General features: G+C 31.1%; 1 protein-coding gene across 16 annotated transcripts in view; it reads left to right on the forward strand.

Annotated features, from left to right (window-relative positions):
- Nucleotides 1-17,641, forward strand: part of Rbp6 (RNA-binding protein 6) — a 464,382-nt gene that overhangs the window by 145,091 nt on the left and 301,650 nt on the right. The gene's annotated exons all lie outside the window — the stretch shown is intronic.

Below are 17,641 nucleotides of genomic sequence, written 5' to 3' on the forward strand. Positions count from 1 at the left end.
TACGACCGTCATTGGCTGGTTTAAGTGATCACCTGACACATTCACGCTACTCACATTTTTGGAACTTCTATGTAAATTGCTCATTTTCGAAACACAGTGCTTGAATCACTAGAATTTCACTAGAAATCAAGTATTTCGACATAATCAAAATGTTGTGGACTATTTAAAAAAAATATTATTTGTGTTACTAGATTTATCAAAAAAAGTCGTACGTGAGATTAAATTCTTAAATAAAAATAGGACATTACATAGTTTTAATAACAACAAAAAACAATTGGAGATGTGCTTGAATGTTAAATTTGTTATTTTACAAACTAAAGGTTTAGCAATCAGACAATCTAATTTTCTGCGGTCCGAGTAACAATATATTCCTAGCTTAAGTTACAAGGGGTAAATTTTAATGAAGGGTGATTTAATTCATACACGGAATGGATGTCGATATAAAATTATTTTCTACACATGGAAAACTCTCATTATTTCGTATAACGATCGAATTTATCCTGTTTTAAATGAGATTGAATAAACTTCGAATGGATTCCTTCTGGCTTATTTTTATTTCTGTCTACCGAGATAGTATCCAAAAAATTTGAAATAAAAGTTCATTCGTGAAATTCATTTATACACATTTTTAAAGTGTATAAATAAATTTAAAATCAACATAAAGGTTTCATTTTTTATAAAAATAAACTAGTTTTGATAAATTGCTTTTTATCCATTTTTATAGGTTGAAATATTTTTATTTTCATAGGAAGTCGTATAATAATACACTGTTTAATATGAAATATTCAAATGTATAAAAAAAACAGATGTTTTCAGTTTCATTTTTTTCAAATCTTTTCGGTCTTAAAATAAACCCTGTTATTTGGTTTTTTTTTTAATCAAGCTCATTAATTTCAACTTCTATAAAAAAGCATTTACATCAAAATGTACAAACTATTTGAAAACTTTTAAAACATTTTTTCAAGAAATAAACGGTTTTACAAAATTAATGAATCTTCTTAATTTTTATATAAAATATATGGATAGCAGGGATGGTTAAAGTGACCAATTTATACACATTATAACATTCGCCCAAAACTTATGATGAAAAACAGTATATTTCAGATATATTTTTTTTTATTTATTTATTAAGAGAAAAACAATTCACGTTTTCCGAAGCACACTTCAGGGAGGCATATATTATTGAAAATTGTAATTGTTAAAAGTATGGACTTCTGGTAATGCATTAAAGGTTATTTTAATGATTTATTTTATATATTAGAGAATGCTTTAAAACTTTTTTGTTTTACATATTGTTTGGTCAATTATTTTATATTTATAAATACAAATTTATTAGAAAGTAAACACAGTGATAACCTAAACCACCCAATGTCCAATGATATTGATGCTAAATATGAAAACTTCCATATTCCCTTCTCAGCAACTTTGTTATCTATGATGAGATGCTTATTGTAAAAGATCTTTTTAAATAGTCCCTTTAATTCTGGTGTGAAAAACACAGCATTTATCAACCATCGTTTGGACACTATTGGAAAAATATTGTTAAAACCATTCCTAGCTAAACCCAGCAAAAATGTCGGTTGCGACAGTTTAGTCAGAAGGGTGTTTGTTTTAAGTACCCTGTTACTAAATTGAAATGGAATTTACTGGAAACTGAAATATTTGTAGGGTCAAGTAGTGCTTGTTCTTGTTTTGCGACGCGGACAGTTACATTATATATTGCGTTGACTTCATTTTATGACAACCTGCAGCGCTTGTGAAGTATATCCCTCTGCTCTCCTCTTAACGCCAACAATTTGACGTTGTCCGTTTTGTTCACCCCCTAAAATAATTGCTTTTCTAACTATAATAAAAATAATGAAATTTTACGGAATTTTATTTTCTCAAATAGAGGTTTGGACTTCACATGCTTCAATAATGATATCATAAATACTAGGAACACTAAATTTGTGATTAAAAAAATTATAACATATTTCATAGAAAGATTCTATGAAAATTCTCTATATGACTCCGTAAAATATAAGATTCATAAAATATGTTAGATTTCGGCCATTAGCGAATGTTGTTTTGCAATCCTTGGTGGATGTTATTTCTAGGATCGACAAAAAAATGCATGTGATGCTACACATTTTGTGTAGCTGTGAGTGTGTGAATAGTAATATGGTAGTAACCTGTAGTATTGTCTGCTGGTGAAGTGATTGTCTTGACGAAGAGACGGATTCGTCTCGAAACCGGTATAGGAGAGAACTGCGTTATTTATTTTAAGATTTTAAAAGAAAAAATATTTTAAAAAATAATTAAATTTATTTAAAAAACTTTTGTATTCACATTAAGTAATAAAAAATAAAAAATAAATCTTTTGTTTATTTTTTAAAAATTAATTGGAGATAGTCCAGATTTGTGAATAAGTATTTGGACACACTCAAAATGTTGTAAATACAATCTTAATTGAAACACCTTTAAAATATTTATGATGATCTATTCTTTTGGAATCTTTGAAGTACGCACCATTATGGTTAATACAATATTACAACATATAGTTATCAGAAACAGGGGGACAGTAAACTAACTTCATTTTGTATAAGGTCACAAAGCGTCAGCAGCAGTAGGGGTCGAGAGTAAACAAATGAGCCACTTACGGTACAATACAATCGCGATGTGTAACCAACAGAGAATGCATTCAGATCTCAACTAGTGCAAGTTGAGGTTCTGGACATCGGAAACTGTTTCCAGAGGCAAGTTTGCTTTCAAGAGAATGCCTCTAAGGGACATAGTCACTTTCAGACTACCGCAACTAACTGTGTTTTCCATGGATTCAAACTGTAATACTGTCCAACATTTGACAATAAAGTATAAATGTCTATACTGATTGTAATACGTATATGTTTATATTACAATGTCATTTATTCCGAACAGTCCATCTGTAAAATTAGATAAAATAAACAACATTTTGGTGTCCAAATACTTGTTCAAAAAATTGAATTTTCTTCACTGAGAAGTTATTTTTACATATTCACATCTCAACATATATAAAAAAGAAGATTAATATATATAATATATAGTATAATAGCAAAGTAGCTAACTAACCATCACGCCGCTTCCCCGCAGAGATAGAAAGAGAGAATAGAACGCCACATCACTCTGTCTTTGCAAACATTCTTCGCCTCTTCCAAGTTTCACATCTCCACATACATACCGCCGATTATTTTGACTCCTAACCTGACCACTTTCAAGTTTTAGGCATATCTGATAGTGCTAAATTTTTCTCGATCTTCCTTTTCTCCTTTTTCCAATTTCATTTGGCTCATAAATTTCCTCACTCATCCAATATGTCTAGGCGTTACAAATATTTGAGTAGTGTGGTCGTCAATCATAGGTAGAATGGTGAATGTTACACGTGTGTAAAGTGATAAATAATAGGTCATAAGCCCTGTAAATACCCATACCTCCATATTCTTCTTCATCAATATTTAGATGTCAATAATGTACATAAAACGAATTCATATAAATGTGGGTATGTGTAATTATGACGAGTGTGTATTGTGCACATTTTGAAATATTTACACTATGCTAGCCTCTTCCTCATTTCGTCTAACATTCCTGAAGGCACATGTGCGCGTAAACACCGCTAAACACTGCAATATCATTTATCTCGTCGCCCGGGTAAATATTGTTCTCAATTTAATTCAAGTTATGGTCCCAAGGAATAACTACGTCACGAGTAAGGAGCCGGGTTAGCATTGCGCCGGCCACGTGTGTTCACCTCCTTGAAATTCTAATTTGTCCCACCTTATGTTACTGCGGAGTCTAGAGAGGTTTCCTCTCAGAGGAATTAACAAAATTTACTCAAATGTGCAGTTCTACTGAAAACGTGACTTTTATTAAAAAATACCATTTCAAGATTTTCAGTTTATTTTATACCCACGAATAGTAGGTGAATGAAATTCATATGAGTTGATGAAAAATTCTTCATTTTAAATTAAAATTTCACTTACTAAATACCACTTTTCCGTAAAATCTATTATCACACATGTAAATTTTAGAGTTTTGCCTTTGAAACGTGAATAGTTTTACATGCGGGGTTTTAAAATTGTGCAAAATGTATCAAAACACGTGTCATAATAGATTTTGAGAAAAAAGTGATATTTACCGGGTGTAATTTAGATCAAAAATCAATAATTTTTCATTAAGTCGTATGAGTTCGATTACCTAATGTGTAGACTTACTCAAAAAGCTTACTCAAAAAAATTCATCATATTTTTATACTGCCGAATCAGCTGATAAATATATTCTTAACTTCAAAATCAATGAAATGAATATTTCGTATTTACACTTAAAATTAATAATACGGCAAAAACGTGAATATTTTCTTCCTAGTCTTCGGCAATGACCGAAATATCACCAAATAAAACTATTCGTTTTTACGATATAAAAACTATTCTCCATTTTAGAGGTTTATTGTATTCTACCTTATCTCTAAGAATATTATAAGAGTTCATTAAAACATGTAATGGTAAAGTTTCAGAACAGTAAGTATTTGCTAAAGGAGTTTTTGATATTCTTATTCGTTCAAAATAATCAACCATTTATGAAAATACTCTTTTGGATGGTTTTTAAACTTTAAGTTAGTGTTCATATAATTTAAAGATAATTTAAGTTTTATTTTTTAGATTACACCGTATTTTGACTCAATTTTGATATTATCAATTAATTTTTTGATTTTGATGGATATTTTTGAAGTTTTTATCTTACAACCTCGTTTGAACTCTTAATCTACTGATATTTTAATGTATAATAAAATCCTTATACCGGTATTTAGTTTTATATATGAAAACTCTACTAACATATTTTTTTATTAGTGTCTTTATAAAAAAAATAAGATTATGGAAGTATGGAATACAGGGCTTAATACCAGTCATAGTCTAGTTTAAGTGATCATTTTATGTAAGATAAACATTTTAAAATGATATTTATAATTTTATTGTAAACATCAAAAGCATCTTTTTTCATCAACAACATCTTTGATTGTGAGTAAGTTTTTTAATAAGAAGAAACCTTCATGAACAGTGTATATCCTGTATCACCGATTAAACTTCAGATCCTTTTTTAGGCGAGAATATTGATTAAAGGTAATGATGAAGATAAAATTCGAGTATTATTAAAATGGCGAATTTAATCTAAAGGAAATATTTTTAGGCGGGTACGTGGAATTATTCCAGACTGTACCCGAATGTTAAATCCTGGTTGTATCTAGAATTAAGTCTTGGCTTGGTAGTCTCACAGTTTAATCCATAAGCTTGTTCCTAATATAGGTATACAACGCTTAATATGCGCACGTGAGTGCTAACGAATTTCAGAAGGTGTAACTCCCTGTGAGAAACACACAGTTACTTTGCAATATGTATGTATTATAGGGGTGCGAGAGATTCCGGGTCCTTTGTTTAAGAGTGCTTAGTTTCGCTTAAGAATAACGATGACGTAGAAAGTAAAATAACAACATGTTTGGGTTATGAAATTTGTGTCTAAAATATGGTTTCAGTATTAATACTCTTTATTTATATCTTTCTCTTTATAAATAAGGTAAATACGTTTACTCACAATATTTTGAGCGTGTCCAAGACTTTGTTCACAAATCTGGGTTCGTCTACTTAGGAGATATTTTTATTCTCCTCTATTTTAGCGTTTCTTAATTAAAAAAAATCGGAAAGAATCTTACAAACATTTCATAGGGGTCTCTGTTAAATAAAAAGCTCACTCAACTACAAGTGAAAAACTTACATGTGGTGCCGAGGGCTTACATAAACGTGTCAAAGGATATATACAAATTCAGAACATTGAGTAGTGTGATTGTCAATCATAGATAGAACGGTGAATGTTACACATGTATAAAGTGATCAAAAAATTCAGCCTATGGTCATAAGCCCTGTAAATACATAAACTTCAATATACTTTTTCATCTAAGTTGAGTTGTTAATGTGCCCAAACTACTGTTCACAAATAAAAACTGAAAATTTATAATAAATATAATAATAAAATCGAAAATGATATTTTCAAACGTCTCTTAGTATGTAACATAGATATCACAAACGTTCCTGGTCATAAAAACTTACTTATTTCAACCATACATGTAACAAACAAAGTTTCATAATATATAAATTGAACACTTAAACCATCCGATGACATATTGTTAATCTTATTTTTAACATCTCATCAAAGATGAAGAAGAATATGGAAGTCTGGGCATTTACGGGGCTTACGACCGTCATAGGCTGGTTTAAGTGATCACTTTACACACGTGTAACATTCACCAATTCTACCCATTATTGACAACCACACTACTCAAATTCTTGGAAGTTCTATATATATGAACCAATTTAGAAACCTTGTTCATGAATCACAAGAACTTCACTAGAGACATCTATTGGTGAGATGTAAAGAAGCTTTTTATTAAGCAGAAACTCTTATATTAGTATGTGAGATCCGAATCCTGGATTATAATCACACACATGAGAAACGCCAGAAAATACCATTTTCATTTTTATTATTAAGCTTATAATTTGACCAGATAATTTATTTACAACATTTTGAGTGTGTCCAAATACTTGTTCACAAAATCTGGATTATCTCCAATTACAGGAGTTAATAAAAAATAATATGAATATAACTCCTGTAATTGGAGATAATCCAGATTTTGTGAACAAGTATTTGGACACACTCAAAATGTTGTGAATGTTACACATGTATAAAGTGATAAAAAAATTCAGCCTATGGTCATAAGCCCTGTAAATACATAAACTTTAATAATTTTTTTCATCTTAGTTGAGTTGTTAATGTGCCCAAACTACTGTTCACAAATAAAAACTGTTTGAAAAATTATAATAAATATAATAATAAAATCGAAAATGATATTTTCAAACGTCTCTTAGTATGTAACATAGATATCATAAATGTTCCTGGTCATAAAAACTTACTTATTTCAACCATACATGTAACAAACAAAGTTTCATAATATATAAATTGAACACTTAAACCATCCGATGACATATTGTTAATCTTATTTTTAACATCTCATCAAAGATGAAGAAATATATGGAAGTCTGGGCATTTACGGGGCTGACGACCGTCATAGGCTGGTTTAAGTGATTACTTTACACACCTGTAACATTTACCAATTCTACCCATTATTGACAACCACACTACTCAAATTCTTGGAAGATATATATATATGAACCAATTTAGAAACCTTGTTCTTGAATCACTAGAACTTCACTAGAGACATCTATTGGTGAGATGTAAAGAAGCTTTTTACTAAGCAGAAACTCTTATATTAGTATGTGAGGTTCGAATCCTGGATTATAATCACACTTTATTGTTAATCTTTTAAATGCAGAGGCTTATAATGTTTCCATATTTATGGACATCTTTACCTTCGTTGAGATATCAATAAAAAATTGTTGAAAAAGTTTTTTTTCGCGCTTTATCATTGGTTTTATCAATATACTATTGCGTAGCCTTTTAATATTCAATTTCAAAACAATGGTTTAGATCGACGGTTCTAAAAGTTTTTTTAGCGACGAAACCCTTTTAAAAACATGAAATCTTTTATGGAACTAATAAACAAGCAATATATGGTTTTATGTTTATAACTTAATTATAATCAAATTGACACTACACATTTGTCATCCACGACAGTATACAAAACAACATACAATAATATAATTCGCAAAATAACGCAGTATGTATGATGCCACTATAAATTAAGAAATTTGTTTCCATTTAATGGGAAGAACGTTTTTTTTACCAACTGTTTGCTGACCCCTCGTAGAGGTTTTCCAGAGGCATCCTGGAGCGCACTTCAAGAACCACTAATTCATGTAGATAGTTTTAAAAAAAAAAATTATTCGGGTTAAATACTCAGAACAAAAAAAATAGCAGTATGAAATTTGAGAACGAACCATTCCCGGACAAACGGTTATATGTATTTTTTTAATAAGATAATGCCTCTTATTTACCCTCAAAATAACTTAAGCTAATTATTTATTTACGTTTTGTATGCCGGGTTCACTAAAAAATGTATTTTGTGTATGAAAGTATATTGTTTTGACTGGAGTTCTTGATGTTTTCTGTTTTTCAAGCCGCATCGCGAATACAAGCTGATACAGCTCCATTCTCTGAAACCCAATGAGGTGTAATGGTTCTTTAGGGTCATAGCTATTGGAGAAATCCCAGTGCTGAGGGAATATGGTAATGCGTATAACAGCTGCTTCCAACTATCCAGGACTTCCTATGTACTCCTGGTAGCCCTTTTCCAGATTGGCTTAATTAAGTGTGTTGTTTTCATTTTTATATATTTTTTTACATTTAAATTTATGTGAATATTTTCGTTTTATTCAATAACAATGTTCTTTTAAATAATATGTTGATTCAGAAAATAATTTGACAATATTATTTTATTCAGTTACAACCAGTTATTGTTTACATCTCAACATTGATGAACAAGAATATGGAGGTCTGGGCATTTACAGGGCTTACGACCGTCATAGGCTGATTTAAGTGATCACTTTACACACGTGTTACATTCACCAATTGTACCCATGATTGACAACCACACTATTAAAATTCTTAGAACTTCTAGATATATTTATTAAACTCGACACAGTTCATGACATCATCAGACTTCACGAGAGACATCCATGGTGGGATGAGGCAAGATTTTTAGTATGAAGATTTTTTAAGTATAATGTTAAAAGTGACTCTTATTTGAGATAATCCAGATTTTGTGAAGTATTTGGACACACAAAATATTGTATACACAATCAGTTATTTTTAAAAACAGTTTGCATTTTTTTGCTTAAAACCTTGATTAAGAAAAAAAAGCATTTTAAAATATATGTTTAAAATATGTTAAAAAGGCATGTAGGGATACATATTTATTTGTTAGATAATCCGATAAATGTTTGTCTTATTAATCACCTTATTTCAAACACTTATAAATTATCTGTAATTGAGAAAACCATTAACAACCAAAAATAAAAATTGCCAAATAAAAAGATTTTACAACCTTAATTTATTCAGAAATCACATTTAAATATTTTGTGTTTAGTCCTTGTTTTTTTTAAAGTTGAGCAAGAACTTTATTTGTAAGTTTATTTGGTATTTATTTTGTCGTAATTTATACAATATATATGCCAGGGTTTCGCGTTTTTTATATATATTCAAGGGATTTTAATAAAATGTTAATTACACCCTCTTTTCATATAATCCCGAACATGCAAGCGATAAACTTTTTTAATGCCTTTTGTTTGGCTTTCTCCGCCCTGTGTAGAGAAGGGATCAGGGTATTATCGTACGTACCTCTTACACCCACATACTAATTTCGTGGAAATTTCAACATAACTTTTTACAAAATCGAATCAGTCTCAAACTCAAAAAAAGCTTTTTGGCCGCATAATTAACAAATAACTTCTCTATTCATAAAATATTAAATTGAATTTTAAATTAATTTTCAAAAATATAATTTAAAAACTTTTCATGCAATATTTTTTAAACTTTAATAAGACATTTTGAATTAAATTTTTATTCCCAATATATTGAGTGTAAATAACTCCTTTGCGGAGAAGTTCAAATCTAGGCTTGACCCCTTAGGAATTATTTATATTGACATATTATTAACTACATTTTGTCCGCCTCCGTAGTGTAGTGGTCAACACGCTCGGCTACCGTTCTGGAGGTCCCGGGTTCGATTCCCAAGGGGGGTAAAAAGTAAATATAAACTGATTGTTTCACTGTAATATTTATTCAATATTACCATGGACTGGTACCTGAAGCGGAGGGCTGATCACCTTTCCTTCATGTATAAAACGATCATGGTAACACTGCGTTTATAAGACACAGTGCCCTATGCACCATTGGGGTGCGGATAAGGGTTTTATTTATTATTATTATTGTATAAATATCTCTTCGACAAAATAAATATTTGTGAGCAAGGATTGAATTTTTTGGCGTTTCATCAAAGATGAAGAAGAATTCGAAAGTCTGGGCATTTACGGGGCTGACGGGCTGAATAATATGAAAATAACTCCTGTAATTGAAGATAATCCAGATTTTGTGAACAAGTATTTGGACACACTCAAAATACTGTAAATATTTTAATATGGTTATTTATATGTCAATTCAAATTACCCCTTAATGGGAAAGATTTGGACACATTAAAAATATTGTGAATAATACTTTTCAAATAATAAGCTTAAGTAAAAAAATTAATCATGTTTTCAAATGTTTCTAAGTATGTTAAATAATTCGAGAAAAATCTTTCATTCATTTAAATGAAGATCTTTGCAAAACAACAAGCTTACTCATCTCACCATGATGTCGAGAACTCAAATATATAAATTTAAAAAAAACATGTTACTTAAAGGATATTATCATGTTCCAAAATTTGAGTAGTATGGTATAGTAGTAGAATGGTGAATATTGCTGTGTTATTAATGGTGAATGTTATCATTTTAACTGACCTATGACATGTCGTAAGCCCTGTAAATACCCAGACTTTCTTATTCTTCTTCATCTTTGTTGATACGTATAAACAATATTACATGTCCATAATACATTTCTGTTAATTTTCTTCTAGAATCCCACCGAATCAACTTCCCATAAATATGGCATCTCAATTTTTCAAACTTAATCGTAGGTTTTCCTTGTAATTTCCAATATTTACCAATTAAGTCTAAATCGAAAGAAATATGTGTTTAAGTTTAAGTAAAAAATAATAAGAATAATAATTAAAAGAAAATTGATATTTTGTTAATAAAAAAGTCATAAATGATCATCGAATGCAATGAGCTTATTGGCTATTGAAGAATAATAGAAGATTCATTACAAAATTGTGTTTTTCCCTTTTTCAAACTTTGGTAATAGAAAAACCAACGGTTTTGAAAGTGTTTTGTAGTGTGTGGAGTTTATTCTCAACAGTTTCTGATGCCCTGATAGTATCGCCGGCGCCGCGACAAAACCTGCGGCAACTCTGCTTTATAACCTTGTTGGTCTAAATGCAAAAGGGTTAAAGTAGGAAAGTTCGCACATAGATAGATGCAAATATGTGGCTTTGCATCGCGTTAGTTAGCTTTGATATATACCCGGCGTGGGGCCACCTCCTCGTTTGTGTGAAACCCTGGTACCTACATAACCATGCCTGTGCTTTATGACTATTATACCCTGTGTAGATAATAGCATTCCTAACCTCAAAAACTCATTTTTCATGCACCCATATAACTTGAAAATCGTATAGCTCCCTTTCACATTTTAAAAATGTTTTAAATTATTTGTTTTAAAAAATATTTTTGTTGCACTGCAAATTTAGAGTTCATAATATGAACAAAATATCATTTTATATTTCAGTGTTAAATATGGATTCCAGTTTGTAATTTTAAGATTCAATTTTGTGAACAAAAAATCTGCAGGGTGGCAAAATCATTAAGAGATAATATAAAAGTTTCCCTAGACAGATGCATCAAGATAAACCAGCGTCCGACCACTTATCTTCTCAGCACTCGCGATTGCTTCAAATAACCATAATGAGATATTTCTTTCGAGCGATTAATTTAAAGTAAAACTTTACAGTTTCCAGCTTAGGTAAGCACTTATTTAGCCAGAATGCGGGCACTGATGGGCCAATTTAGCTCCTATGCCCTCCGTATTAAGGAAACTTATACTTCGCAGTATAAAACTATCCACAAGCGCTTTTTCGAGCATCTCAAACACCCTGTGCTCCTGGCTTACTTCAAATAATTTAACTTAATAGACTGGCGATTTATCCAATATGCGAACTTACTTTATTCAGTCATTTTGCCCAAAATGAGAATTCTTCCACCAATACTTCAAATTATATTGGAGTGAGTAGATTCCTCGATATAATTAAGGCATTTATTCCAGCTGTTTAAATTAATGTTTACTTTATAAAATACCCATTTTAATGTAAATGGATAATGAAAGTGTACATACTTCTGTTTAATTTAAATGCCGATTTTAAGATTTGCCGATTTCTATTTCACAAATCAGAAATAAACAAGAAAATTACGAGAATAACAAAGAAAGAGATCAAGATCTGATCAAGTTACCAATTTGTTATGAACCTCTTCCTTCTGCTAAACTCAAAAACATCTCACATCTTTAAAGCTCCTCATAAAGAAATAATGATTGGCCGTCTTCACCACGCTAAACCGAAAATCATTGGCTAAATTATTTTATACCCATCCACTCCATATACCTCCTCAGTGGTCTGGCTCCCTGTTTGCTATACCGACAATCTGCTTGTATCGGGAGAGTATACAGAGAAGAAGGTAACTCTTTGTTACGCCTGTTCGTTTAATATAATAATATGGGAACTTCTAACTAACGCTCTTTCACCTAACGTCTCTTGGTCTGGCGATGCATCTAGCTTACAAGGAGCCGTTGAGTTTAGGACGATGCGATGTGGTAAGAGGAATCTCAAATTATTTTACATACATAGTGACCTGATCGGAATAAAACTACTTTACATTATAATGACTACTACAATTACATGCCTAAAATTTGTCCCTTTTATATGATCATCATTTGTAAAGAGTAAATAAAACTTAAAAATTAAACAATACCTATGCATTTCTTGAATGTTTTCCGCAGATGTTTTTAAAAAATGAAACCACTGTGTTATAACCACTTTTTTACTAATACAATTTAACCTACCGGTTTCAACCTTGTCATCATCAGGTATTTAATACCTATGGACTTCTCGTCCCACTAATTCAACCTGAAAAACACCATTACCTTCGTTTCGAGTGGAGATTGTGTTTACTCGTATGCACATACTTGAGCAAAAGAGAAGTAAAAACATAAAAATTTGTCTCGCTCGCCGCCGAATGACCCGGCAAAATCTTTTCAATTGAAAGACTCTTACTGGTTTTTCTTGAGTCGACCAACAGCGAAAAATAACAACTTTACAATATCAAAGGAAAAGTTGTCTTATGTGTTCTGTGTGTGGGGATAAATATCCTTTAAATTCAGAGTAGTATTTCTCACAAGATTTGAGATACTATAAGAAATTTCACTACCAACCCATTGATATTTTGTATATATGTATTTCAAGAGGAGGAATTTTATTCTAATTTACCGTATGCCTTTATACAAGTACTTTATATGTATATTTATATATTGTATATATATATTTATATATATATATATATATATATATATATATATATATATATATATATATATATATATATATATATATATATATATATATATATATATATATATATATATATATATATATATATATATATATATACATATTTACCCCGCGCCTACAGATATTATTAGTTGGGTTTATCCTATATAATTTTATATCAATTGGCCTAAATGAAATACGATTTCGGAGCTTGTTATCAGAGCACCGCAATGAACACAGCAGTAGAATCTTCCCTTCCGAATTAACAATAAAGTATAAATAACGGCACATGACAGTGGGTGGCAGAAAGGAGTGCATGCGACCGGGTGGCAGGGCCGAGGAGTGAGTACACGCGGCCGGCGGCATATCGCTTGGGCCGCAACAACTCTAAGCGGATTTGCCGTCGGCCAGGCAACGAACGCGAACTCGTCGACTTTTTGTCAGAATGAATCTCGCTTTATGCGAAAGGGCTTGTCTCCCGATTTTCCACCGCAATTTAAGCCCTCCATTTTATTAACTCGATACTTTTTTATTTCCTTCTACCCTGGCGCATTCCGAGCTTTTTTCCAGCGTCGGATGAGCTAGTGATTGTGTGAATTTATATCCTTGCATTAACGGGGCGGTGTTTCGGACCGTGCTATATTAAATGAACGAGAAAATGTGCTCAGCGTTATGCGATCGTTAACGCTTGAAAAATAATGAAACGGTTCAATTCAAAAGGTGGATCAGCTACTCGGCTGTAATGGGTGACAACGGATAAACCGAAATATTAACGTTCTACTGAATCCTTGTTTCACACCTTGCCATATTATTCATACAATATTTCACTTTTCATTAACTGCTCGAAAAACAAATCCAATACCATTATTTTCTTCTTTGTGTCAGCTATACAACTAGATTGTGGCAGATTAGATTGTGGAAAAAAACTCGAACGTGGTATCTCCTGGTACCGAAATTAATATTGCCAATCTATCGTCTACAAAGAAAGAACATAATATTTTTGTCTTGTACATATAATAACTATTTTTTCTGCAAAACTCCGTCTCAGTCAGCTATGCTGGCCAAAGCTGTGGAGGCGTCTGAGTACTAGGTGTCATCGGGTTAGCACTAGGATTTAGCTGACTAACGTAACTAACTAACTCTTAATCTCTATTACTGAAAAAACTCGGTGATGGTTTTTTGAATGTGTATTTATTCAGATTGTTAGTGACAGGTGCATTAAAAGTTTTAACATGTAAAATTCAGTAAATTTGGGATGCTATTCAAACCATTTTTCATAGTTTTCGCTACTAGGTTCCTATGCATTACAAGTATGGGTCCGACAGACAGCCTAGAGCTTATTATACGAGTGTGGCGGTAAGCTTTTTATGATATCGAGTACTACAAAATACGAAATGTGTCGTTTTATGAAACTTTAAAATTTATATTTGCGAATATGTAGCATAAATTGAAATTATGATAGAAATACACTTTCACTGGCGGTACATTAAAGTAATGTATCAAAATTTGAGTTTTCTCGACTGTCGAAGTTACAGTTGATAAAATAGCCATAAAATATCCGATTGTTAAATTATATCGCTCTGCACGGCACAGTAACCAATCTGTACCCCGTATTCTCAGTTCTCGGGGAACAACGTGGGTTTGCGTGCCTTGTCTAACTGGCAATAAATAAGCATTATACTTTGTTAATTCAATGAAAGCGACCGTTTTTCGGTGGCCGCTTCCTAGATTGCTGACCGCTATGTTGTATTTTATACCGGTACCTACCTACCATGAGAATCTACATAGTTTCGAACCGATTTCAGTTAAATACGATGGTGATTTATTCTACTGTAACATGTTATTTAACGTTCGTTTTAAATTTCCTAGCGTTTTATAAAAAAAATGACAAATTTTCAAAAATATATCTTAACGTAATCGTAATAATTTAGGTCTAATTTTTATTATGGGGACGGGTTTTCGTCCACTACAAATTTACTTGTTTATGTAAAATATTGCATTATTTATTATAAGTATTGATATAAATCAGAATAAACAAGAGATATTTTGTTTCTTTTCTTTATATTTTCTTCGGCACCCTTTCTTTGAGGAAGATAAAAGATTGTCCCTTTATTCGCAGAAGGTATACAGTTGAAATGTCAGTTTGCAAATAAAGTGTTCTAAATCTTGTATTTTACTTCATAAATAAAGTATAAAAGCCGAACTAATGTTCTCCGATTGATAAAACTCCCGAGTTTACAGTATCGAGGGTTCGGAAAATAAAAGCGGCAAATCTTTCAGAAGGTGACCGGATTTCAGTACCTTTTTTCACCCAATAAAACTTTTGTGCCGTCTGGGGTAGGGTTACTGGCAGGGGAGGGTTTCACTTGCGTTTCCACTTACAACTATTCTCAATAGCGCGTCTCTTTCCAATACAAGGTTTAACAGAAACAAATTTAACTGCTTATTATGCCGAGGCAATCCTGTATTCAATAAGAATTTGTAGATTCTTGCATTGAATCACGATTTTCCAAGCATTTACCTTACACTTCTCTGCAAGTGAAGAAGTAAATTAATTCAATATATATCTACAACATGTTGCTGTACGATTCGTATTCGATGAACAAAAAACAAAAATTAGAATATTTTAAATCACTTAAATGCAAAGGCAAAATAATATGCATATCGATACTGGAAACCAAAAATGATGAAAGCGGTATTTTAATCTTAAGTCTTATTATAACAGTAACAAAAAAAAATCCGTTCAATACAATGAATATAATATATATTTGAAGCACTAACTTTGTGATTTTCCATTTTATAAATTTTAATTATATATTATTAATACAATGACTTAAATAAATAATAATAATATTCCTGCTTTAGATAAACTTAGTTTATAGGTATCTTAATAGAAACAAAATATCTTTATGAACATCCATAATCATATTTCAATGTCTTATCTAAATCATTTAAGAAATTAATAAAATCTATGAAAATAGCTAATTTTATACCTAAGTGTCGCTTCTAATATTTTCGCTTTAAAATAATACTCATGTTTGTCAAACGGGTGACTTCCTATATAGATTTGGCTCCCCACCGACAATCACTGAAAAATATCGATAGAGCGTTAAAATAAATTTGTACATTTTTTACCCTTCACATAAGGACGATTTATCGCCGCAAGATATGTGCGAATGGGGTAAATACGTTTTAAATGGTCTGTGTTATGTTGTGATGCTGACTCCAGGGGAGGACTTATGGAGACATGGGTTTGACAATGCTTTTCCATACAAGATTTATATTTTTTGTTTATGTTTGAGGTTTGTAAGTGAACTTGAGTAAGGGTTAAGAATATTCGACCTAAAATACAGACAGCTCCATTACAAGTTTAAACCGTATCGTAAAGTAAATACCTTTTTAGAGCTAATCCAATATAACATTCGTTAATCTTGTTGTCAGAATAATTAAATTATTGTCAAATAATAATTATAATATTTATTATTAAAAAAACTTTTTTTGTATTACAGAAGTATAATTCTACAATTTTTTGTTGTGATAAATAATAATTATAATTATTGTGAGCTCGCGCATACTGTGTTAAGAGTTTGATCAATATACCTAGAAGTTTCAAGAATTTGAGTAAAATGTTTAAAGTGATCTCTTAAACCAGCCTATGACGGTCGCAAGTCCCGTAAATACCAGACTTCCATATTTCTCTTCATCTTTATTGAGATGTCGAAAAATAAAAATAATAAAAATCCTATTATCGGACATAATCCAATTTTGTTAACAAGAATTCGGACACACATAAAATATTATAAATTAATTTCATTATTTAAAAATAAAAATGAATTCATGTTGAGGTTGTGAATACTAAATAAATATACGCAGTGTATTTTACTGTGTTCTTATATTATATCTATGTTTTTAAATTGGTTCATATACATATTATAGAATTTCCAAGAATTTGAGTAGTTTGGTTGTCAATAATGGATAGAATTGACGAATGTTACACATGTGTAAAGTGATTACTTAAACCAACCTATGACGGTCGTCAGCCCCGTAAATGCCCAGACTTCCATATTTTTCTTCATCTTTGATGAAATGTCAAAAAATAATATGTTTTCTTATTATTATTTTGTATAAGAATTCCTAGATCATATTTAATGCTCAGCTCTATTGATGAAATTTCATCCCTCGACTAATGTGCTTGCATAAGACGCGTTATCCACTTGATGTGGGGTGATTCCGTAGCCGAAGCTAAAACCCCGGCAAGCCGGTTGTATGAAATTCGCTTTTTATCATACCTTACTTCCAACTGAAATATATATTTATCCAACTATTTACGTATTGCCTTTGCAAATATAAATAATATTCTGTATCAACAAGCTACAGACATTTTTTTATCAAATATTTTACACTGTCGCTGCGGAAAGATATTGATTAGATAAA

Source organism: Brachycentrus maculatus, unplaced genomic scaffold, assembly GCF_059751285.1.
Source record: "Brachycentrus maculatus isolate JH-2025_06_01 unplaced genomic scaffold, ASM5975128v1 h1tg000238l, whole genome shotgun sequence".
Taxonomy (NCBI): Eukaryota; Metazoa; Arthropoda; class Insecta; order Trichoptera; family Brachycentridae; genus Brachycentrus; species Brachycentrus maculatus.